General features: G+C 41.5%; 51 non-coding genes across 51 annotated transcripts; all 51 read right to left on the bottom strand.

Moving 5' to 3' along the window:
* Positions 1-94: 94 nt before the first annotated feature.
* On the bottom strand, positions 95-167 carry TRNAV-CAC (transfer RNA valine (anticodon CAC)). The gene has a single exon. It is a non-coding gene; the product is annotated as a tRNA-Val (tRNA).
* Positions 168-253: 86 nt separating this feature from the next.
* On the bottom strand, positions 254-326 carry TRNAV-AAC (transfer RNA valine (anticodon AAC)). Its single transcript has one exon. It is a non-coding gene; the product is annotated as a tRNA-Val (tRNA).
* Positions 327-743: 417 nt separating this feature from the next.
* Positions 744-816, bottom strand: TRNAV-UAC (transfer RNA valine (anticodon UAC)). Its single transcript has one exon. It is a non-coding gene; the product is annotated as a tRNA-Val (tRNA).
* A 225-nt stretch (positions 817-1,041) lies between these two features.
* On the bottom strand, positions 1,042-1,114 carry TRNAV-CAC (transfer RNA valine (anticodon CAC)). The gene has a single exon. It is a non-coding gene; the product is annotated as a tRNA-Val (tRNA).
* Positions 1,115-1,200: 86 nt separating this feature from the next.
* Positions 1,201-1,273, bottom strand: TRNAV-AAC (transfer RNA valine (anticodon AAC)). The gene has a single exon. It is a non-coding gene; the product is annotated as a tRNA-Val (tRNA).
* A 417-nt stretch (positions 1,274-1,690) lies between these two features.
* Positions 1,691-1,763, bottom strand: TRNAV-UAC (transfer RNA valine (anticodon UAC)). Its single transcript has one exon. It is a non-coding gene; the product is annotated as a tRNA-Val (tRNA).
* Positions 1,764-1,988: 225 nt separating this feature from the next.
* On the bottom strand, positions 1,989-2,061 carry TRNAV-CAC (transfer RNA valine (anticodon CAC)). The gene has a single exon. It is a non-coding gene; the product is annotated as a tRNA-Val (tRNA).
* Positions 2,062-2,147: 86 nt separating this feature from the next.
* On the bottom strand, positions 2,148-2,220 carry TRNAV-AAC (transfer RNA valine (anticodon AAC)). Its single transcript has one exon. It is a non-coding gene; the product is annotated as a tRNA-Val (tRNA).
* Positions 2,221-2,636: 416 nt separating this feature from the next.
* Positions 2,637-2,709, bottom strand: TRNAV-UAC (transfer RNA valine (anticodon UAC)). Its single transcript has one exon. It is a non-coding gene; the product is annotated as a tRNA-Val (tRNA).
* A 225-nt stretch (positions 2,710-2,934) lies between these two features.
* On the bottom strand, positions 2,935-3,007 carry TRNAV-CAC (transfer RNA valine (anticodon CAC)). Its single transcript has one exon. It is a non-coding gene; the product is annotated as a tRNA-Val (tRNA).
* An 86-nt stretch (positions 3,008-3,093) lies between these two features.
* TRNAV-AAC (transfer RNA valine (anticodon AAC)) lies at positions 3,094-3,166 on the bottom strand. The gene has a single exon. It is a non-coding gene; the product is annotated as a tRNA-Val (tRNA).
* A 714-nt stretch (positions 3,167-3,880) lies between these two features.
* Positions 3,881-3,953, bottom strand: TRNAV-CAC (transfer RNA valine (anticodon CAC)). The gene has a single exon. It is a non-coding gene; the product is annotated as a tRNA-Val (tRNA).
* Positions 3,954-4,039: 86 nt separating this feature from the next.
* On the bottom strand, positions 4,040-4,112 carry TRNAV-AAC (transfer RNA valine (anticodon AAC)). The gene has a single exon. It is a non-coding gene; the product is annotated as a tRNA-Val (tRNA).
* A 714-nt stretch (positions 4,113-4,826) lies between these two features.
* On the bottom strand, positions 4,827-4,899 carry TRNAV-CAC (transfer RNA valine (anticodon CAC)). The gene has a single exon. It is a non-coding gene; the product is annotated as a tRNA-Val (tRNA).
* Positions 4,900-4,985: 86 nt separating this feature from the next.
* On the bottom strand, positions 4,986-5,058 carry TRNAV-AAC (transfer RNA valine (anticodon AAC)). Its single transcript has one exon. It is a non-coding gene; the product is annotated as a tRNA-Val (tRNA).
* Positions 5,059-5,474: 416 nt separating this feature from the next.
* On the bottom strand, positions 5,475-5,547 carry TRNAV-UAC (transfer RNA valine (anticodon UAC)). Its single transcript has one exon. It is a non-coding gene; the product is annotated as a tRNA-Val (tRNA).
* Positions 5,548-5,772: 225 nt separating this feature from the next.
* Positions 5,773-5,845, bottom strand: TRNAV-CAC (transfer RNA valine (anticodon CAC)). The gene has a single exon. It is a non-coding gene; the product is annotated as a tRNA-Val (tRNA).
* Positions 5,846-5,931: 86 nt separating this feature from the next.
* TRNAV-AAC (transfer RNA valine (anticodon AAC)) lies at positions 5,932-6,004 on the bottom strand. The gene has a single exon. It is a non-coding gene; the product is annotated as a tRNA-Val (tRNA).
* A 416-nt stretch (positions 6,005-6,420) lies between these two features.
* TRNAV-UAC (transfer RNA valine (anticodon UAC)) lies at positions 6,421-6,493 on the bottom strand. The gene has a single exon. It is a non-coding gene; the product is annotated as a tRNA-Val (tRNA).
* A 225-nt stretch (positions 6,494-6,718) lies between these two features.
* TRNAV-CAC (transfer RNA valine (anticodon CAC)) lies at positions 6,719-6,791 on the bottom strand. The gene has a single exon. It is a non-coding gene; the product is annotated as a tRNA-Val (tRNA).
* An 86-nt stretch (positions 6,792-6,877) lies between these two features.
* On the bottom strand, positions 6,878-6,950 carry TRNAV-AAC (transfer RNA valine (anticodon AAC)). The gene has a single exon. It is a non-coding gene; the product is annotated as a tRNA-Val (tRNA).
* A 416-nt stretch (positions 6,951-7,366) lies between these two features.
* TRNAV-UAC (transfer RNA valine (anticodon UAC)) lies at positions 7,367-7,439 on the bottom strand. Its single transcript has one exon. It is a non-coding gene; the product is annotated as a tRNA-Val (tRNA).
* Positions 7,440-7,664: 225 nt separating this feature from the next.
* On the bottom strand, positions 7,665-7,737 carry TRNAV-CAC (transfer RNA valine (anticodon CAC)). The gene has a single exon. It is a non-coding gene; the product is annotated as a tRNA-Val (tRNA).
* An 86-nt stretch (positions 7,738-7,823) lies between these two features.
* TRNAV-AAC (transfer RNA valine (anticodon AAC)) lies at positions 7,824-7,896 on the bottom strand. Its single transcript has one exon. It is a non-coding gene; the product is annotated as a tRNA-Val (tRNA).
* A 416-nt stretch (positions 7,897-8,312) lies between these two features.
* Positions 8,313-8,385, bottom strand: TRNAV-UAC (transfer RNA valine (anticodon UAC)). Its single transcript has one exon. It is a non-coding gene; the product is annotated as a tRNA-Val (tRNA).
* A 225-nt stretch (positions 8,386-8,610) lies between these two features.
* TRNAV-CAC (transfer RNA valine (anticodon CAC)) lies at positions 8,611-8,683 on the bottom strand. The gene has a single exon. It is a non-coding gene; the product is annotated as a tRNA-Val (tRNA).
* An 86-nt stretch (positions 8,684-8,769) lies between these two features.
* TRNAV-AAC (transfer RNA valine (anticodon AAC)) lies at positions 8,770-8,842 on the bottom strand. Its single transcript has one exon. It is a non-coding gene; the product is annotated as a tRNA-Val (tRNA).
* Positions 8,843-9,259: 417 nt separating this feature from the next.
* Positions 9,260-9,332, bottom strand: TRNAV-UAC (transfer RNA valine (anticodon UAC)). The gene has a single exon. It is a non-coding gene; the product is annotated as a tRNA-Val (tRNA).
* Positions 9,333-9,557: 225 nt separating this feature from the next.
* On the bottom strand, positions 9,558-9,630 carry TRNAV-CAC (transfer RNA valine (anticodon CAC)). The gene has a single exon. It is a non-coding gene; the product is annotated as a tRNA-Val (tRNA).
* An 86-nt stretch (positions 9,631-9,716) lies between these two features.
* On the bottom strand, positions 9,717-9,789 carry TRNAV-AAC (transfer RNA valine (anticodon AAC)). The gene has a single exon. It is a non-coding gene; the product is annotated as a tRNA-Val (tRNA).
* A 417-nt stretch (positions 9,790-10,206) lies between these two features.
* On the bottom strand, positions 10,207-10,279 carry TRNAV-UAC (transfer RNA valine (anticodon UAC)). The gene has a single exon. It is a non-coding gene; the product is annotated as a tRNA-Val (tRNA).
* Positions 10,280-10,504: 225 nt separating this feature from the next.
* Positions 10,505-10,577, bottom strand: TRNAV-CAC (transfer RNA valine (anticodon CAC)). Its single transcript has one exon. It is a non-coding gene; the product is annotated as a tRNA-Val (tRNA).
* An 86-nt stretch (positions 10,578-10,663) lies between these two features.
* Positions 10,664-10,736, bottom strand: TRNAV-AAC (transfer RNA valine (anticodon AAC)). Its single transcript has one exon. It is a non-coding gene; the product is annotated as a tRNA-Val (tRNA).
* Positions 10,737-11,152: 416 nt separating this feature from the next.
* Positions 11,153-11,225, bottom strand: TRNAV-UAC (transfer RNA valine (anticodon UAC)). The gene has a single exon. It is a non-coding gene; the product is annotated as a tRNA-Val (tRNA).
* Positions 11,226-11,450: 225 nt separating this feature from the next.
* Positions 11,451-11,523, bottom strand: TRNAV-CAC (transfer RNA valine (anticodon CAC)). Its single transcript has one exon. It is a non-coding gene; the product is annotated as a tRNA-Val (tRNA).
* Positions 11,524-11,609: 86 nt separating this feature from the next.
* On the bottom strand, positions 11,610-11,682 carry TRNAV-AAC (transfer RNA valine (anticodon AAC)). The gene has a single exon. It is a non-coding gene; the product is annotated as a tRNA-Val (tRNA).
* Positions 11,683-12,396: 714 nt separating this feature from the next.
* TRNAV-CAC (transfer RNA valine (anticodon CAC)) lies at positions 12,397-12,469 on the bottom strand. Its single transcript has one exon. It is a non-coding gene; the product is annotated as a tRNA-Val (tRNA).
* Positions 12,470-12,555: 86 nt separating this feature from the next.
* On the bottom strand, positions 12,556-12,628 carry TRNAV-AAC (transfer RNA valine (anticodon AAC)). Its single transcript has one exon. It is a non-coding gene; the product is annotated as a tRNA-Val (tRNA).
* A 714-nt stretch (positions 12,629-13,342) lies between these two features.
* On the bottom strand, positions 13,343-13,415 carry TRNAV-CAC (transfer RNA valine (anticodon CAC)). The gene has a single exon. It is a non-coding gene; the product is annotated as a tRNA-Val (tRNA).
* An 86-nt stretch (positions 13,416-13,501) lies between these two features.
* On the bottom strand, positions 13,502-13,574 carry TRNAV-AAC (transfer RNA valine (anticodon AAC)). The gene has a single exon. It is a non-coding gene; the product is annotated as a tRNA-Val (tRNA).
* A 416-nt stretch (positions 13,575-13,990) lies between these two features.
* Positions 13,991-14,063, bottom strand: TRNAV-UAC (transfer RNA valine (anticodon UAC)). Its single transcript has one exon. It is a non-coding gene; the product is annotated as a tRNA-Val (tRNA).
* Positions 14,064-14,288: 225 nt separating this feature from the next.
* Positions 14,289-14,361, bottom strand: TRNAV-CAC (transfer RNA valine (anticodon CAC)). Its single transcript has one exon. It is a non-coding gene; the product is annotated as a tRNA-Val (tRNA).
* An 86-nt stretch (positions 14,362-14,447) lies between these two features.
* On the bottom strand, positions 14,448-14,520 carry TRNAV-AAC (transfer RNA valine (anticodon AAC)). Its single transcript has one exon. It is a non-coding gene; the product is annotated as a tRNA-Val (tRNA).
* A 714-nt stretch (positions 14,521-15,234) lies between these two features.
* Positions 15,235-15,307, bottom strand: TRNAV-CAC (transfer RNA valine (anticodon CAC)). Its single transcript has one exon. It is a non-coding gene; the product is annotated as a tRNA-Val (tRNA).
* An 86-nt stretch (positions 15,308-15,393) lies between these two features.
* TRNAV-AAC (transfer RNA valine (anticodon AAC)) lies at positions 15,394-15,466 on the bottom strand. Its single transcript has one exon. It is a non-coding gene; the product is annotated as a tRNA-Val (tRNA).
* Positions 15,467-15,882: 416 nt separating this feature from the next.
* TRNAV-UAC (transfer RNA valine (anticodon UAC)) lies at positions 15,883-15,955 on the bottom strand. Its single transcript has one exon. It is a non-coding gene; the product is annotated as a tRNA-Val (tRNA).
* Positions 15,956-16,180: 225 nt separating this feature from the next.
* Positions 16,181-16,253, bottom strand: TRNAV-CAC (transfer RNA valine (anticodon CAC)). Its single transcript has one exon. It is a non-coding gene; the product is annotated as a tRNA-Val (tRNA).
* An 86-nt stretch (positions 16,254-16,339) lies between these two features.
* TRNAV-AAC (transfer RNA valine (anticodon AAC)) lies at positions 16,340-16,412 on the bottom strand. The gene has a single exon. It is a non-coding gene; the product is annotated as a tRNA-Val (tRNA).
* A 416-nt stretch (positions 16,413-16,828) lies between these two features.
* TRNAV-UAC (transfer RNA valine (anticodon UAC)) lies at positions 16,829-16,901 on the bottom strand. Its single transcript has one exon. It is a non-coding gene; the product is annotated as a tRNA-Val (tRNA).
* Positions 16,902-17,126: 225 nt separating this feature from the next.
* Positions 17,127-17,199, bottom strand: TRNAV-CAC (transfer RNA valine (anticodon CAC)). Its single transcript has one exon. It is a non-coding gene; the product is annotated as a tRNA-Val (tRNA).
* An 86-nt stretch (positions 17,200-17,285) lies between these two features.
* TRNAV-AAC (transfer RNA valine (anticodon AAC)) lies at positions 17,286-17,358 on the bottom strand. Its single transcript has one exon. It is a non-coding gene; the product is annotated as a tRNA-Val (tRNA).
* Positions 17,359-17,670: the final 312 nt, after the last annotated feature.

Below are 17,670 nucleotides of genomic sequence, written 5' to 3'. Positions count from 1 at the left end.
AATGTGATAACCACTACACTACAGAAACGGAACGAAAAAGGTTACTGTGGTCATGGCAAGGAATAAAGATCAAGGATTGAAAGTCAAAATGCATTGTTTCTGCCCAGTTTCGAACTGGGGACCTTTCGCGTGTGAGGCGAACGTGATAACCACTACACTACAGAAACTAGATGAAAGACGTTACTGGGCTCACGACAAGCAATCGAGATCAAGAACTGAAAGTCAATAGCTTTGTCAGCAAAGCATAATGGCGTGTTTCTGCCCAGTTTTGAACTGGGGACCTTTCGCGTGTTAGGCGAACGTGATAACCACTACACTACAGAAACTCCGTGCTAAGCTCAAACTGTTCAAACACACCGAAATGAAATTGAAAAAAAATGATCCAGCCAAACTCAACAGGTCTTCCTCTATGTCTGAACACAGGACAAAGTGCACTTTTCAACCAAGGAACCTTTCATTTGTCAGACTACTGAAAAAAAGAAAAAACATGGAAACAAAACCATTTTGCAAAAAAAAAATCTCATGCCTTTGTCCAAAAGCCAAAAAGAAAGAGAAAAAGCAAGTAGATGCCTGCTTTCGCACCTTGATCCTATCAGGTGTTACTTGAACTAGAAAAACGTATACAATGTCAAAAACACACACTCTTGACAAAAGCAGACGCATGTAGAAATCATCAAAGGGGTAAAAATGATGCTGATTACATCAACAATATACACTTGTGATCAAAATAAAGAGAAACCGCATGCTTCTGCCCGGGATCGAACCGGAGACCTTTCGCGTGTAAAGCGAACGTGATAACCACTACACTACAGAAACTAGATAACAGACGTTACTGGGCTCACGACAAGCAATCGAGATCAAGAACTGAAAGTCAATAGCTTTGTCAGCAAAGCATTATGGCATGTTTCTGCCCAGTTTTGAACTGGGGACCTTTCGCGTGTTAGGCGAATGTGATAACCACTACACTACAGAAACGGAATGAAAAAGGTTACTGTGGTCATGGCAAGGAATAAAGATCAAGGATTGAAAGTCAAAATGCATTGTTTCTGCCCAGTTTCGAACTGGGGACCTTTCGCGTGTGAGGCGAACGTGATAACCACTACACTACAGAAACTAGATGAAAGACGTTACTGGGCTCACGACAAGCAATCGAGATCAAGAACTGAAAGTCAATAGCTTTGTCAGCAAAGCATAATGGCGTGTTTCTGCCCAGTTTTGAACTGGGGACCTTTCGCGTGTTAGGCGAACGTGATAACCACTACACTACAGAAACTCCGTGCTAAGCTCAAACTGTTCAAACACACCGAAATGAAATTGAAAAAAAATGATCCAGCCAAACTCAACAGGTCTTCCTCTATGTCTGAACACAGGACAAAGTGCACTTTTCAACCAAGGAACCTTTCATTTGTCAGACTACTGAAAAAAAGAAAAAACATGGAAACAAAACCATTTTGCAAAAAAAAAATCTCATGCCTTTGTCCAAAAGCCAAAAAGAAAGAGAAAAAGCAAGTAGATGCCTGCTTTCGCACCTTGATCCTATCAGGTGTTACTTGAACTAGAAAAACGTATACAATGTCAAAAACACACACTCTTGACAAAAGCAGACGCATGTAGAAATCATCAAAGGGGTAAAAATGATGCTGATTACATCAACAATATACACTTGTGATCAAAATAAAGAGAAACCGCATGCTTCTGCCCGGGATCGAACCGGAGACCTTTCGCGTGTAAAGCGAACGTGATAACCACTACACTACAGAAACTAGATAACAGACGTTACTGGGCTCACGACAAGCAATCGAGATCAAGAACTGAAAGTCAATAGCTTTGTCAGCAAAGCATTATGGCATGTTTCTGCCCAGTTTTGAACTGGGGACCTTTCGCGTGTTAGGCGAATGTGATAACCACTACACTACAGAAACGGAACGAAAAAGGTTACTGTGGTCATGGCAAGGAATAAAGATCAAGGATTGAAAGTCAAAATGCATTGTTTCTGCCCAGTTTCGAACTGGGGACCTTTCGCGTGTGAGGCGAACGTGATAACCACTACACTACAGAAACTAGATGAAAGACGTTACTGGGCTCACGACAAGCAATCGAGATCAAGAACTGAAAGTCAATAGCTTTGTCAGCAAAGCATAATGGCGTGTTTCTGCCCAGTTTTGAACTGGGGACCTTTCGCGTGTTAGGCGAACGTGATAACCACTACACTACAGAAACTCCGTGCTAAGCTCAAACTGTTCAAACACACCGAAATGAAATTGAAAAAAAATGATCCAGCCAAACTCAACAGGTCTTCCTCTATGTCTGAACACAGGACAAAGTGCACTTTTCAACCAAGGAACCTTTCATTTGTCAGACTACTGAAAAAAAGAAAAAACATGGAAACAAAACCATTTTGCAAAAAAAAATCTCATGCCTTTGTCCAAAAGCCAAAAAGAAAGAGAAAAAGCAAGTAGATGCCTGCTTTCGCACCTTGATCCTATCAGGTGTTACTTGAACTAGAAAAACGTATACAATGTCAAAAACACACACTCTTGACAAAAGCAGACGCATGTAGAAATCATCAAAGGGGTAAAAATGATGCTGATTACATCAACAATATACACTTGTGATCAAAATAAAGAGAAACCGCATGCTTCTGCCCGGGATCGAACCGGAGACCTTTCGCGTGTAAAGCGAACGTGATAACCACTACACTACAGAAACTAGATAACAGACGTTACTGGGCTCACGACAAGCAATCGAGATCAAGAACTGAAAGTCAATAGCTTTGTCAGCAAAGCATTATGGCATGTTTCTGCCCAGTTTTGAACTGGGGACCTTTCGCGTGTTAGGCGAATGTGATAACCACTACACTACAGAAACGGAACGAAAAAGGTTACTGTGGTCATGGCAAGGAATAAAGATCAAGGATTGAAAGTCAAAATGCATTGTTTCTGCCCAGTTTCGAACTGGGGACCTTTCGCGTGTGAGGCGAACGTGATAACCACTACACTACAGAAACTAGATGAAAGACGTTACTGGGCTCACGACAAGCAATCGAGATCAAGAACTGAAAGTCAATAGCTTTGTCAGCAAAGCATAATGGCGTGTTTCTGCCCAGTTTTGAACTGGGGACCTTTCGCGTGTTAGGCGAACGTGATAACCACTACACTACAGAAACTCCGTGCTAAGCTCAAACTGTTCAAACACACCGAAATGAAATTGAAAAAAAATGATCCAGCCAAACTCAACAGGTCTTCCTCTATGTCTGAACACAGGACAAAGTGCACTTTTCAACCAAGGAACCTTTCATTTGTCAGACTACTGAAAAAAAGAAAAAACATGGAAACAAAACCATTTTGCAAAAAAAAATCTCATGCCTTTGTCCAAAAGCCAAAAAGAAAGAGAAAAAGCAAGTAGATGCCTGCTTTCGCACCTTGATCCTATCAGGTGTTACTTGAACTAGAAAAACGTATACAATGTCAAAAACACACACTCTTGACAAAAGCAGACGCATGTAGAAATCATCAAAGGGGTAAAAATGATGCTGATTACATCAACAATATACACTTGTGATCAAAATAAAGAGAAACCGCATGCTTCTGCCCGGGATCGAACCGGAGACCTTTTGCGTGTAAAGCGAACGTGATAACCACTACACTACAGAAACTAGATAACAGACGTTACTGGGCTCACGACAAGCAATCGAGATCAAGAACTGAAAGTCAATAGCTTTGTCAGCAAAGCATTATGGCATGTTTCTGCCCAGTTTTGAACTGGGGACCTTTCGCGTGTTAGGCGAATGTGATAACCACTACACTACAGAAACGGAACGAAAAAGGTTACTGTGGTCATGGCAAGGAATAAAGATCAAGGATTGAAAGTCAAAATGCATTGTTTCTGCCCAGTTTCGAACTGGGGACCTTTCGCGTGTGAGGCGAACGTGATAACCACTACACTACAGAAACTAGATGAAAGACGTTACTGGGCTCACGACAAGCAATCGAGATCAAGAACTGAAAGTCAATAGCTTTGTCAGCAAAGCATAATGGCGTGTTTCTGCCCAGTTTTGAACTGGGGACCTTTCGCGTGTTAGGCGAACGTGATAACCACTACACTACAGAAACTCCGTGCTAAGCTCAAACTGTTCAAACACACCGAAATGAAATTGAAAAAAAATGATCCAGCCAAACTCAACAGGTCTTCCTCTATGTCTGAACACAGGACAAAGTGCACTTTTCAACCAAGGAACCTTTCATTTGTCAGACTACTGAAAAAAAGAAAAAACATGGAAACAAAACCATTTTGCAAAAAAAAATCTCATGCCTTTGTCCAAAAGCCAAAAAGAAAGAGAAAAAGCAAGTAGATGCCTGCTTTCGCACCTTGATCCTATCAGGTGTTACTTGAACTAGAAAAACGTATACAATGTCAAAAACACACACTCTTGACAAAAGCAGACGCATGTAGAAATCATCAAAGGGGTAAAAATGATGCTGATTACATCAACAATAAACACTTGTGATCAAAATAAAGAGAAACCGCATGCTTCTGCCCGGGATCGAACCGGAGACCTTTCGCGTGTAAAGCGACCGTGATAACCACTACACTACAGAAACTAGATAACAGACGTTACTGGGCTCACGACAAGCAATCGAGATCAAGAACTGAAAGTCAATAGCTTTGTCAGCAAAGCATTATGGCATGTTTCTGCCCAGTTTTGAACTGGGGACCTTTCGCGTGTTAGGCGAATGTGATAACCACTACACTACAGAAACGGAACGAAAAAGGTTACTGTGGTCATGGCAAGGAATAAAGATCAAGGATTGAAAGTCAAAATGCATTGTTTCTGCCCAGTTTCGAACTGGGGACCTTTCGCGTGTGAGGCGAACGTGATAACCACTACACTACAGAAACTAGATGAAAGACGTTACTGGGCTCACGACAAGCAATCGAGATCAAGAACTGAAAGTCAATAGCTTTGTCAGCAAAGCATAATGGCGTGTTTCTGCCCAGTTTTGAACTGGGGACCTTTCGCGTGTTAGGCGAACGTGATAACCACTACACTACAGAAACTCCGTGCTAAGCTCAAACTGTTCAAACACACCGAAATGAAATTGAAAAAAAATGATCCAGTCAAACTCAACAGGTCTTCCTCTATGTCTGAACACAGGACAAAGTGCACTTTTCAACCAAGGAACCTTTCATTTGTCAGACTACTGAAAAAAAGAAAAAACATGGAAACAAAACCATTTTGCAAAAAAAAATCTCATGCCTTTGTCCAAAAGCCAAAAAGAAAGAGAAAAAGCAAGTAGATGCCTGCTTTCGCACCTTGATCCTATCAGGTGTTACTTGAACTAGAAAAACGTATACAATGTCAAAAACACACACTCTTGACAAAAGCAGACGCATGTAGAAATCATCAAAGGGGTAAAAATGATGCTGATTACATCAACAATATACACTTGTGATCAAAATAAAGAGAAACCGCATGCTTCTGCCCGGGATCGAACCGGAGACCTTTCGCGTGTAAAGCGAACGTGATAACCACTACACTACAGAAACTAGATAACAGACGTTACTGGGCTCACGACAAGCAATCGAGATCAAGAACTGAAAGTCAATAGCTTTGTCAGCAAAGCATTATGGCATGTTTCTGCCCAGTTTTGAACTGGGGACCTTTCGCGTGTTAGGCGAATGTGATAACCACTACACTACAGAAACGGAACGAAAAAGGTTACTGTGGTCATGGCAAGGAATAAAGATCAAGGATTGAAAGTCAAAATGCATTGTTTCTGCCCAGTTTCGAACTGGGGACCTTTCGCGTGTGAGGCGAACGTGATAACCACTACACTACAGAAACTAGATGAAAGACGTTACTGGGCTCACGACAAGCAATCGAGATCAAGAACTGAAAGTCAATAGCTTTGTCAGCAAAGCATAATGGCGTGTTTCTGCCCAGTTTTGAACTGGGGACCTTTCGCGTGTTAGGCGAACGTGATAACCACTACACTACAGAAACTCCGTGCTAAGCTCAAACTGTTCAAACACACCGAAATGAAATTGAAAAAAAATGATCCAGCCAAACTCAACAGGTCTTCCTCTATGTCTGAACACAGGACAAAGTGCACTTTTCAACCAAGGAACCTTTCATTTGTCAGACTACTGAAAAAAAGAAAAAACATGGAAACAAAACCATTTTGCAAAAAAAAATCTCATGCCTTTGTCCAAAAGCCAAAAAGAAAGAGAAAAAGCAAGTAGATGCCTGCTTTCGCACCTTGATCCTATCAGGTGTTACTTGAACTAGAAAAACGTATACAATGTCAAAAACACACACTCTTGACAAAAGCAGACGCATGTAGAAATCATCAAAGGGGTAAAAATGATGCTGATTACATCAACAATATACACTTGTGATCAAAATAAAGAGAAACCGCATGCTTCTGCCCGGGATCGAACCGGAGACCTTTCGCGTGTAAAGCGAACGTGATAACCACTACACTACAGAAACTAGATAACAGACGTTACTGGGCTCACGACAAGCAATCGAGATCAAGAACTGAAAGTCAATAGCTTTGTCAGCAAAGCATTATGGCATGTTTCTGCCCAGTTTTGAACTGGGGACCTTTCGCGTGTTAGGCGAATGTGATAACCACTACACTACAGAAACGGAACGAAAAAGGTTACTGTGGTCATGGCAAGGAATAAAGATCAAGGATTGAAAGTCAAAATGCATTGTTTCTGCCCAGTTTCGAACTGGGGACCTTTCGCGTGTGAGGCGAACGTGATAACCACTACACTACAGAAACTAGATGAAAGACGTTACTGGGCTCACGACAAGCAATCGAGATCAAGAACTGAAAGTCAATAGCTTTGTCAGCAAAGCATAATGGCGTGTTTCTGCCCAGTTTTGAACTGGGGACCTTTCGCGTGTTAGGCGAACGTGATAACCACTACACTACAGAAACTCCGTGCTAAGCTCAAACTGTTCAAACACACCGAAATGAAATTGAAAAAAAATGATCCAGCCAAACTCAACAGGTCTTCCTCTATGTCTGAACACAGGACAAAGTGCACTTTTCAACCAAGGAACCTTTCATTTGTCAGACTACTGAAAAAAAGAAAAAACATGGAAACAAAACCATTTTGCAAAAAAAAATCTCATGCCTTTGTCCAAAAGCCAAAAAGAAAGAGAAAAAGCAAGTAGATGCCTGCTTTCGCACCTTGATCCTATCAGGTGTTACTTGAACTAGAAAAACGTATACAATGTCAAAAACACACACTCTTGACAAAAGCAGACGCATGTAGAAATCATCAAAGGGGTAAAAATGATGCTGATTACATCAACAATATACACTTGTGATCAAAATAAAGAGAAACCGCATGCTTCTGCCCGGGATCGAACCGGAGACCTTTCGCGTGTAAAGCGAACGTGATAACCACTACACTACAGAAACTAGATAACAGACGTTACTGGGCTCACGACAAGCAATCGAGATCAAGAACTGAAAGTCAATAGCTTTGTCAGCAAAGCATTATGGCATGTTTCTGCCCAGTTTTGAACTGGGGACCTTTCGCGTGTTAGGCGAATGTGATAACCACTACACTACAGAAACGGAACGAAAAAGGTTACTGTGGTCATGGCAAGGAATAAAGATCAAGGATTGAAAGTCAAAATGCATTGTTTCTGCCCAGTTTCGAACTGGGGACCTTTCGCGTGTGAGGCGAACGTGATAACCACTACACTACAGAAACTAGATGAAAGACGTTACTGGGCTCACGACAAGCAATCGAGATCAAGAACTGAAAGTCAATAGCTTTGTCAGCACAGCATAATGGCGTGTTTCTGCCCAGTTTTGAACTGGGGACCTTTCGCGTGTTAGGCGAACGTGATAACCACTACACTACAGAAACTCCGTGCTAAGCACAAACTGTTCAAACACACCGAAATGAAATTGAAAAAAAATGATCCAGCCAAACTCAACAGGTCTTCCTCTATGTCTGAACACAGGACAAAGTGCACTTTTCAACCAAGGAACCTTTCATTTGTCAGACTACTGAAAAAAAGAAAAAACATGGAAACAAAACCATTTTGCAAAAAAAAATCTCATGCCTTTGTCCAAAAGCCAAAAAGAAAGAGAAAAAGCAAGTAGATGCCTGCTTTCGCACCTTGATCCTATCAGGTGTTACTTGAACTAGAAAAACGTATACAATGTCAAAAACACACACTCTTGACAAAAGCAGACGCATGTAGAAATCATCAAAGGGGTAAAAATGATGCTGATTACATCAACAATATACACTTGTGATCAAAATAAAGAGAAACCGCATGCTTCTGCCCGGGATCGAACCGGAGACCTTTCGCGTGTAAAGCGAACGTGATAACCACTACACTACAGAAACTAGATAACAGACGTTACTGGGCTCACGACAAGCAATCGAGATCAAGAACTGAAAGTCAATAGCTTTGTCAGCAAAGCATTATGGCATGTTTCTGCCCAGTTTTGAACTGGGGACCTTTCGCGTGTTAGGCGAATGTGATAACCACTACACTACAGAAACGGAACGAAAAAGGTTACTGTGGTCATGGCAAGGAATAAAGATCAAGGATTGAAAGTCAAAATGCATTGTTTCTGCCCAGTTTCGAACTGGGGACCTTTCGCGTGTGAGGCGAACGTGATAACCACTACACTACAGAAACTAGATGAAAGACGTTACTGGGCTCACGACAAGCAATCGAGATCAAGAACTGAAAGTCAATAGCTTTGTCAGCAAAGCATAATGGCGTGTTTCTGCCCAGTTTTGAACTGGGGACCTTTCGCGTGTTAGGCGAACGTGATAACCACTACACTACAGAAACTCCGTGCTAAGCTCAAACTGTTCAAACACACCGAAATGAAATTGAAAAAAAATGATCCAGCCAAACTCAACAGGTCTTCCTCTATGTCTGAACACAGGACAAAGTGCACTTTTCAACCAAGGAACCTTTCATTTGTCAGACTACTGAAAAAAAGAAAAAACATGGAAACAAAACCATTTTGCAAAAAAAAAATCTCATGCCTTTGTCCAAAAGCCAAAAAGAAAGAGAAAAAGCAAGTAGATGCCTGCTTTCGCACCTTGATCCTATCAGGTGTTACTTGAACTAGAAAAACGTATACAATGTCAAAAACACACACTCTTGACAAAAGCAGACGCATGTAGAAATCATCAAAGGGGTAAAAATGATGCTGATTACATCAACAATATACACTTGTGATCAAAATAAAGAGAAACCGCATGCTTCTGCCCGGGATCGAACCGGAGACCTTTCGCGTGTAAAGCGAACGTGATAACCACTACACTACAGAAACTAGATAACAGACGTTACTGGGCTCACGACAAGCAATCGAGATCAAGAACTGAAAGTCAATAGCTTTGTCAGCAAAGCATTATGGCATGTTTCTGCCCAGTTTTGAACTGGGGACCTTTCGCGTGTTAGGCGAATGTGATAACCACTACACTACAGAAACGGAATGAAAAAGGTTACTGTGGTCATGGCAAGGAATAAAGATCAAGGATTGAAAGTCAAAATGCATTGTTTCTGCCCAGTTTCGAACTGGGGACCTTTCGCGTGTGAGGCGAACGTGATAACCACTACACTACAGAAACTAGATGAAAGACGTTACTGGGCTCACGACAAGCAATCGAGATCAAGAACTGAAAGTCAATAGCTTTGTCAGCAAAGCATAATGGCGTGTTTCTGCCCAGTTTTGAACTGGGGACCTTTCGCGTGTTAGGCGAACGTGATAACCACTACACTACAGAAACTCCGTGCTAAGCTCAAACTGTTCAAACACACCGAAATGAAATTGAAAAAAAATGATCCAGCCAAACTCAACAGGTCTTCCTCTATGTCTGAACACAGGACAAAGTGCACTTTTCAACCAAGGAACCTTTCATTTGTCAGACTACTGAAAAAAAGAAAAAACATGGAAACAAAACCATTTTGCAAAAAAAAAATCTCATGCCTTTGTCCAAAAGCCAAAAAGAAAGAGAAAAAGCAAGTAGATGCCTGCTTTCGCACCTTGATCCTATCAGGTGTTACTTGAACTAGAAAAACGTATACAATGTCAAAAACACACACTCTTGACAAAAGCAGACGCATGTAGAAATCATCAAAGGGGTAAAAATGATGCTGATTACATCAACAATATACACTTGTGATCAAAATAAAGAGAAACCGCATGCTTCTGCCCGGGATCGAACCGGAGACCTTTCGCGTGTAAAGCGAACGTGATAACCACTACACTACAGAAACTAGATAACAGACGTTACTGGGCTCACGACAAGCAATCGAGATCAAGAACTGAAAGTCAATAGCTTTGTCAGCAAAGCATTATGGCATGTTTCTGCCCAGTTTTGAACTGGGGACCTTTCGCGTGTTAGGCGAATGTGATAACCACTACACTACAGAAACGGAACGAAAAAGGTTACTGTGGTCATGGCAAGGAATAAAGATCAAGGATTGAAAGTCAAAATGCATTGTTTCTGCCCAGTTTCGAACTGGGGACCTTTCGCGTGTGAGGCGAACGTGATAACCACTACACTACAGAAACTAGATGAAAGACGTTACTGGGCTCACGACAAGCAATCGAGATCAAGAACTGAAAGTCAATAGCTTTGTCAGCAAAGCATAATGGCGTGTTTCTGCCCAGTTTTGAACTGGGGACCTTTCGCGTGTTAGGCGAACGTGATAACCACTACACTACAGAAACTCCGTGCTAAGCTCAAACTGTTCAAACACACCGAAATGAAATTGAAAAAAAATGATCCAGCCAAACTCAACAGGTCTTCCTCTATGTCTGAACACAGGACAAAGTGCACTTTTCAACCAAGGAACCTTTCATTTGTCAGACTACTGAAAAAAAGAAAAAACATGGAAACAAAACCATTTTGCAAAAAAAAATCTCATGCCTTTGTCCAAAAGCCAAAAAGAAAGAGAAAAAGCAAGTAGATGCCTGCTTTCGCACCTTGATCCTATCAGGTGTTACTTGAACTAGAAAAACGTATACAATGTCAAAAACACACACTCTTGACAAAAGCAGACGCATGTAGAAATCATCAAAGGGGTAAAAATGATGCTGATTACATCAACAATATACACTTGTGATCAAAATAAAGAGAAACCGCATGCTTCTGCCCGGGATCGAACCGGAGACCTTTCGCGTGTAAAGCGAACGTGATAACCACTACACTACAGAAACTAGATAACAGACGTTACTGGGCTCACGACAAGCAATCGAGATCAAGAACTGAAAGTCAATAGCTTTGTCAGCAAAGCATTATGGCATGTTTCTGCCCAGTTTTGAACTGGGGACCTTTCGCGTGTTAGGCGAATGTGATAACCACTACACTACAGAAACGGAACGAAAAAGGTTACTGTGGTCATGGCAAGGAATAAAGATCAAGGATTGAAAGTCAAAATGCATTGTTTCTGCCCAGTTTCGAACTGGGGACCTTTCGCGTGTGAGGCGAACGTGATAACCACTACACTACAGAAACTAGATGAAAGACGTTACTGGGCTCACGACAAGCAATCGAGATCAAGAACTGAAAGTCAATAGCTTTGTCAGCAAAGCATAATGGCGTGTTTCTGCCCAGTTTTGAACTGGGGACCTTTCGCGTGTTAGGCGAACGTGATAACCACTACACTACAGAAACTCCGTGCTAAGCTCAAACTGTTCAAACACACCGAAATGAAATTGAAAAAAAATGATCCAGCCAAACTCAACAGGTCTTCCTCTATGTCTGAACACAGGACAAAGTGCACTTTTCAACCAAGGAACCTTTCATTTGTCAGACTACTGAAAAAAAGAAAAAACATGGAAACAAAACCATTTTGCAAAAAAAAATCTCATGCCTTTGTCCAAAAGCCAAAAAGAAAGAGAAAAAGCAAGTAGATGCCTGCTTTCGCACCTTGATCCTATCAGGTGTTACTTGAACTAGAAAAACGTATACAATGTCAAAAACACACACTCTTGACAAAAGCAGACGCATGTAGAAATCATCAAAGGGGTAAAAATGATGCTGATTACATCAACAATATACACTTGTGATCAAAATAAAGAGAAACCGCATGCTTCTGCCCGGGATCGAACCGGAGACCTTTTGCGTGTAAAGCGAACGTGATAACCACTACACTACAGAAACTAGATAACAGACGTTACTGGGCTCACGACAAGCAATCGAGATCAAGAACTGAAAGTCAATAGCTTTGTCAGCAAAGCATTATGGCATGTTTCTGCCCAGTTTTGAACTGGGGACCTTTCGCGTGTTAGGCGAATGTGATAACCACTACACTACAGAAACGGAACGAAAAAGGTTACTGTGGTCATGGCAAGGAATAAAGATCAAGGATTGAAAGTCAAAATGCATTGTTTCTGCCCAGTTTCGAACTGGGGACCTTTCGCGTGTGAGGCGAACGTGATAACCACTACACTACAGAAACTAGATGAAAGACGTTACTGGGCTCACGACAAGCAATCGAGATCAAGAACTGAAAGTCAATAGCTTTGTCAGCAAAGCATAATGGCGTGTTTCTGCCCAGTTTTGAACTGGGGACCTTTCGCGTGTTAGGCGAACGTGATAACCACTACACTACAGAAACTCCGTGCTAAGCTCAAACTGTTCAAACACACCGAAATGAAATTGAAAAAAAATGATCCAGCCAAACTCAACAGGTCTTCCTCTATGTCTGAACACAGGACAAAGTGCACTTTTCAACCAAGGAACCTTTCATTTGTCAGACTACTGAAAAAAAGAAAAAACATGGAAACAAAACCATTTTGCAAAAAAAAATCTCATGCCTTTGTCCAAAAGCCAAAAAGAAAGAGAAAAAGCAAGTAGATGCCTGCTTTCGCACCTTGATCCTATCAGGTGTTACTTGAACTAGAAAAACGTATACAATGTCAAAAACACACACTCTTGACAAAAGCAGACGCATGTAGAAATCATCAAAGGGGTAAAAATGATGCTGATTACATCAACAATAAACACTTGTGATCAAAATAAAGAGAAACCGCATGCTTCTGCCCGGGATCGAACCGGAGACCTTTCGCGTGTAAAGCGACCGTGATAACCACTACACTACAGAAACTAGATAACAGACGTTACTGGGCTCACGACAAGCAATCGAGATCAAGAACTGAAAGTCAATAGCTTTGTCAGCAAAGCATTATGGCATGTTTCTGCCCAGTTTTGAACTGGGGACCTTTCGCGTGTTAGGCGAATGTGATAACCACTACACTACAGAAACGGAACGAAAAAGGTTACTGTGGTCATGGCAAGGAATAAAGATCAAGGATTGAAAGTCAAAATGCATTGTTTCTGCCCAGTTTCGAACTGGGGACCTTTCGCGTGTGAGGCGAACGTGATAACCACTACACTACAGAAACTAGATGAAAGACGTTACTGGGCTCACGACAAGCAATCGAGATCAAGAACTGAAAGTCAATAGCTTTGTCAGCAAAGCATAATGGCGTGTTTCTGCCCAGTTTTGAACTGGGGACCTTTCGCGTGTTAGGCGAACGTGATAACCACTACACTACAGAAACTCCGTGCTAAGCTCAAACTGTTCAAACACACCGAAATGAAATTGAAAAAAAATGATCCAGCCAAACTCAACAGGTCTTCCTCTATGTCTGAACACAGGACAAAGTGCACTTTTCAACCAAGGAACCTTTCATTTGTCAGACTACTGAAAAAAAGAAAAAACATGGAAACAAAACCATTTTGCAAAAAAAAATCTCATGCCTTTGTCCAAAAGCCAAAAAGAAAGAGAAAAAGCAAGTAGATGCCTGCTTTCGCACCTTGATCCTATCAGGTGTTACTTGAACTAGAAAAACGTATACAATGTCAAAAACACACACTCTTGACAAAAGCAGACGCATGTAGAAATCATCAAAGGGGTAAAAATGATGCTGATTACATCAACAATATACACTTGTGATCAAAATAAAGAGAAACCGCATGCTTCTGCCCGGGATCGAACCGGAGACCTTTCGCGTGTAAAGCGAACGTGATAACCACTACACTACAGAAACTAGATAACAGACGTTACTGGGCTCACGACAAGCAATCGAGATCAAGAACTGAAAGTCAATAGCTTTGTCAGCAAAGCATTATGGCATGTTTCTGCCCAGTTTTGAACTGGGGACCTTTCGCGTGTTAGGCGAATGTGATAACCACTACACTACAGAAACGGAACGAAAAAGGTTACTGTGGTCATGGCAAGGAATAAAGATCAAGGATTGAAAGTCAAAATGCATTGTTTCTGCCCAGTTTCGAACTGGGGACCTTTCGCGTGTGAGGCGAACGTGATAACCACTACACTACAGAAACTAGATGAAAGACGTTACTGGGCTCACGACAAGCAATCGAGATCAAGAACTGAAAGTCAATAGCTTTGTCAGCAAAGCATAATGGCGTGTTTCTGCCCAGTTTTGAACTGGGGACCTTTCGCGTGTTAGGCGAACGTGATAACCACTACACTACAGAAACTCCGTGCTAAGCTCAAACTGTTCAAACACACCGAAATGAAATTGAAAAAAAATGATCCAGCCAAACTCAACAGGTCTTCCTCTATGTCTGAACACAGGACAAAGTGCACTTTTCAACCAAGGAACCTTTCATTTGTCAGACTACTGAAAAAAAGAAAAAACATGGAAACAAAACCATTTTGCAAAAAAAAATCTCATGCCTTTGTCCAAAAGCCAAAAAGAAAGAGAAAAAGCAAGTAGATGCCTGCTTTCGCACCTTGATCCTATCAGGTGTTACTTGAACTAGAAAAACGTATACAATGTCAAAAACACACACTCTTGACAAAAGCAGACGCATGTAGAAATCATCAAAGGGGTAAAAATGATGCTGATTACATCAACAATATACACTTGTGATCAAAATAAAGAGAAACCGCATGCTTCTGCCCGGGATCGAACCGGAGACCTTTCGCGTGTTAAGCGAACGTGATAACCACTACACTACAGAAACTAGATAACAGATGTTACTGGGCTCACGACAAGCAATCGAGATCAAGAACTGAAAGTCAATAGCTTTGTCAGCAAAGCATTATGGCATGTTTCTGCCCAGTTTTGAACTGGGGACCTTTCGCGTGTTAGGCGAATGTGATAACCACTACACTACAGAAACGGAACGAAAAAGGTTACTGTGGTCATGGCAAGGAATAAAGATCAAGGATTGAAAGTCAAAATGCATTGTTTCTGCCCAGTTTCGAACTGGGGACCTTTCGCGTGTGAGGCGAACGTGATAACCACTACACTACAGAAACTAGATGAAAGACGTTACTGGGCTCACGACAAGCAATCGAGATCAAGAACTGAAAGTCAATAGCTTTGTCAGCAAAGCATAATGGCGTGTTTCTGCCCAGTTTTGAACTGGGGACCTTTCGCGTGTTAGGCGAACGTGATAACCACTACACTACAGAAACTCCGTGCTAAGCTCAAACTGTTCAAACACACCGAAATGAAATTGAAAAAAAATGATCCAGCCAAACTCAACAGGTCTTCCTCTATGTCTGAACACAGGACAAAGTGCACTTTTCAACCAAGGAACCTTTCATTTGTCAGACTACTGAAAAAAAGAAAAAACATGGAAACAAAACCATTTTGCAAAAAAAAATCTCATGCCTTTGTCCAAAAGCCAAAAAGAAAGAGAAAAAGCAAGTAGATGCCTGCTTTCGCACCTTGATCCTATCAGGTGTTACTTGAACTAGAAAAACGTATACAATGTCAAAAACACACACTCTTGACAAAAGCAGACGCATGTAGAAATCATCAAAGGGGTAAAAATGATGCTGATTACATCAACAATATACACTTGTGATCAAAATAAAGAGAAACCGCATGCTTCTGCCCGGGATCGAACCGGAGACCTTTCGCGTGTAAAGCGAACGTGATAACCACTACACTACAGAAACTAGATAACAGACGTTACTGGGCTCACGACAAGCAATCGAGATCAAGAACTGAAAGTCAATAGCTTTGTCAGCAAAGCATTATGGCATGTTTCTGCCCAGTTTTGAACTGGGGACCTTTCGCGTGTTAGGCGAATGTGATAACCACTACACTACAGAAACGGAACGAAAAAGGTTACTGTGGTCATGGCAAGGAATAAAGATCAAGGATTGAAAGTCAAAATGCATTGTTTCTGCCCAGTTTCGAACTGGGGACCTTTCGCGTGTGAGGCGAACGTGATAACCACTACACTACAGAAACTAGATGAAAGACGTTACTGGGCTCACGACAAGCAATCGAGATCAAGAACTGAAAGTCAATAGCTTTGTCAGCAAAGCATAATGGCGTGTTTCTGCCCAGTTTTGAACTGGGGACCTTTCGCGTGTTAGGCGAACGTGATAACCACTACACTACAGAAACTCCGTGCTAAGCTCAAACTGTTCAAACACACCGAAATGAAATTGAAAAAAAATGATCCAGCCAAACTCAACAGGTCTTCCTCTATGTCTGAACACAGGACAAAGTGCACTTTTCAACCAAGGAACCTTTCATTTGTCAGACTACTGAAAAAAAGAAAAAACATGGAAACAAAACCATTTTGCAAAAAAAAATCTCATGCCTTTGTCCAAAAGCCAAAAAGAAAGAGAAAAAGCAAGTAGATGCCTGCTTTCGCACCTTGATCCTATCAGGTGTTACTTGAACTAGAAAAACGTATACAATGTCAAAAACACACACTCTTGACAAAAGCAGACGCATGTAGAAATCATCAAAGGGGTAAAAATGATGCTGATTACATCAACAATATACACTTGTGATCAAAATAAAGAGAAACCGCATGCTTCTGCCCGGGATCGAACCGGAGACCTTTCGCGTGTAAAGCGAACGTGATAACCACTACACTACAGAAACTAGATAACAGATGTTACTGGGCTCACGACAAGCAATCGAGATCAAGAACTGAAAGTCAATAGCTTTGTCAGCAAAGCATTATGGCATGTTTCTGCCCAGTTTTGAACTGGGGACCTTTCGCGTGTTAGGCGAATGTGATAACCACTACACTACAGAAACGGAACGAAAAAGGTTACTGTGGTCATGGCAAGGAATAAAGATCAAGGATTGAAAGTCAAAATGCATTGTTTCTGCCCAGTTTCGAACTGGGGACCTTTCGCGTGTGAGGCGAACGTGATAACCACTACACTACAGAAACTAGATGAAAGACGTTACTGGGCTCACGACAAGCAATCGAGATCAAGAACTGAAAGTCAATAGCTTTGTCAGCAAAGCATAATGGCGTGTTTCTGCCCAGTTTTGAACTGGGGACCTTTCGCGTGTTAGGCGAACGTGATAACCACTACACTACAGAAACTCCGTGCTAAGCTCAAACTGTTCAAACACACCGAAATGAAATTGAAAAAAAATGATCCAGCCAAACTCAACAGGTCTTCCTCTATGTCTGAACACAGGACAAAGTGCACTTTTCAACCAAGGAACCTTTCATTTGTCAGACTACTGAAAAAAAGAAAAAACATGGAAACAAAACCATTTTGCAAAAAAAAATCTCATGCCTTTGTCCAAAAGCCAAAAAGAAAGAGAAAAAGCAAGTAGATGCCTGCTTTCGCACCTTGATCCTATCAGGTGTTACTTGAACTAGAAAAACGTATACAATGTCAAAAACACA

The sequence above is a fragment of the Ranitomeya imitator genome, unplaced genomic scaffold (genome assembly GCF_032444005.1).
Source record: "Ranitomeya imitator isolate aRanImi1 unplaced genomic scaffold, aRanImi1.pri SCAFFOLD_24, whole genome shotgun sequence".
Classification (NCBI taxonomy): Eukaryota; Metazoa; Chordata; class Amphibia; order Anura; family Dendrobatidae; genus Ranitomeya; species Ranitomeya imitator.
The sequence above is the reverse complement of the archived record's forward strand: the minus strand, read 5'-3'. Positions and strand labels throughout refer to the sequence as shown.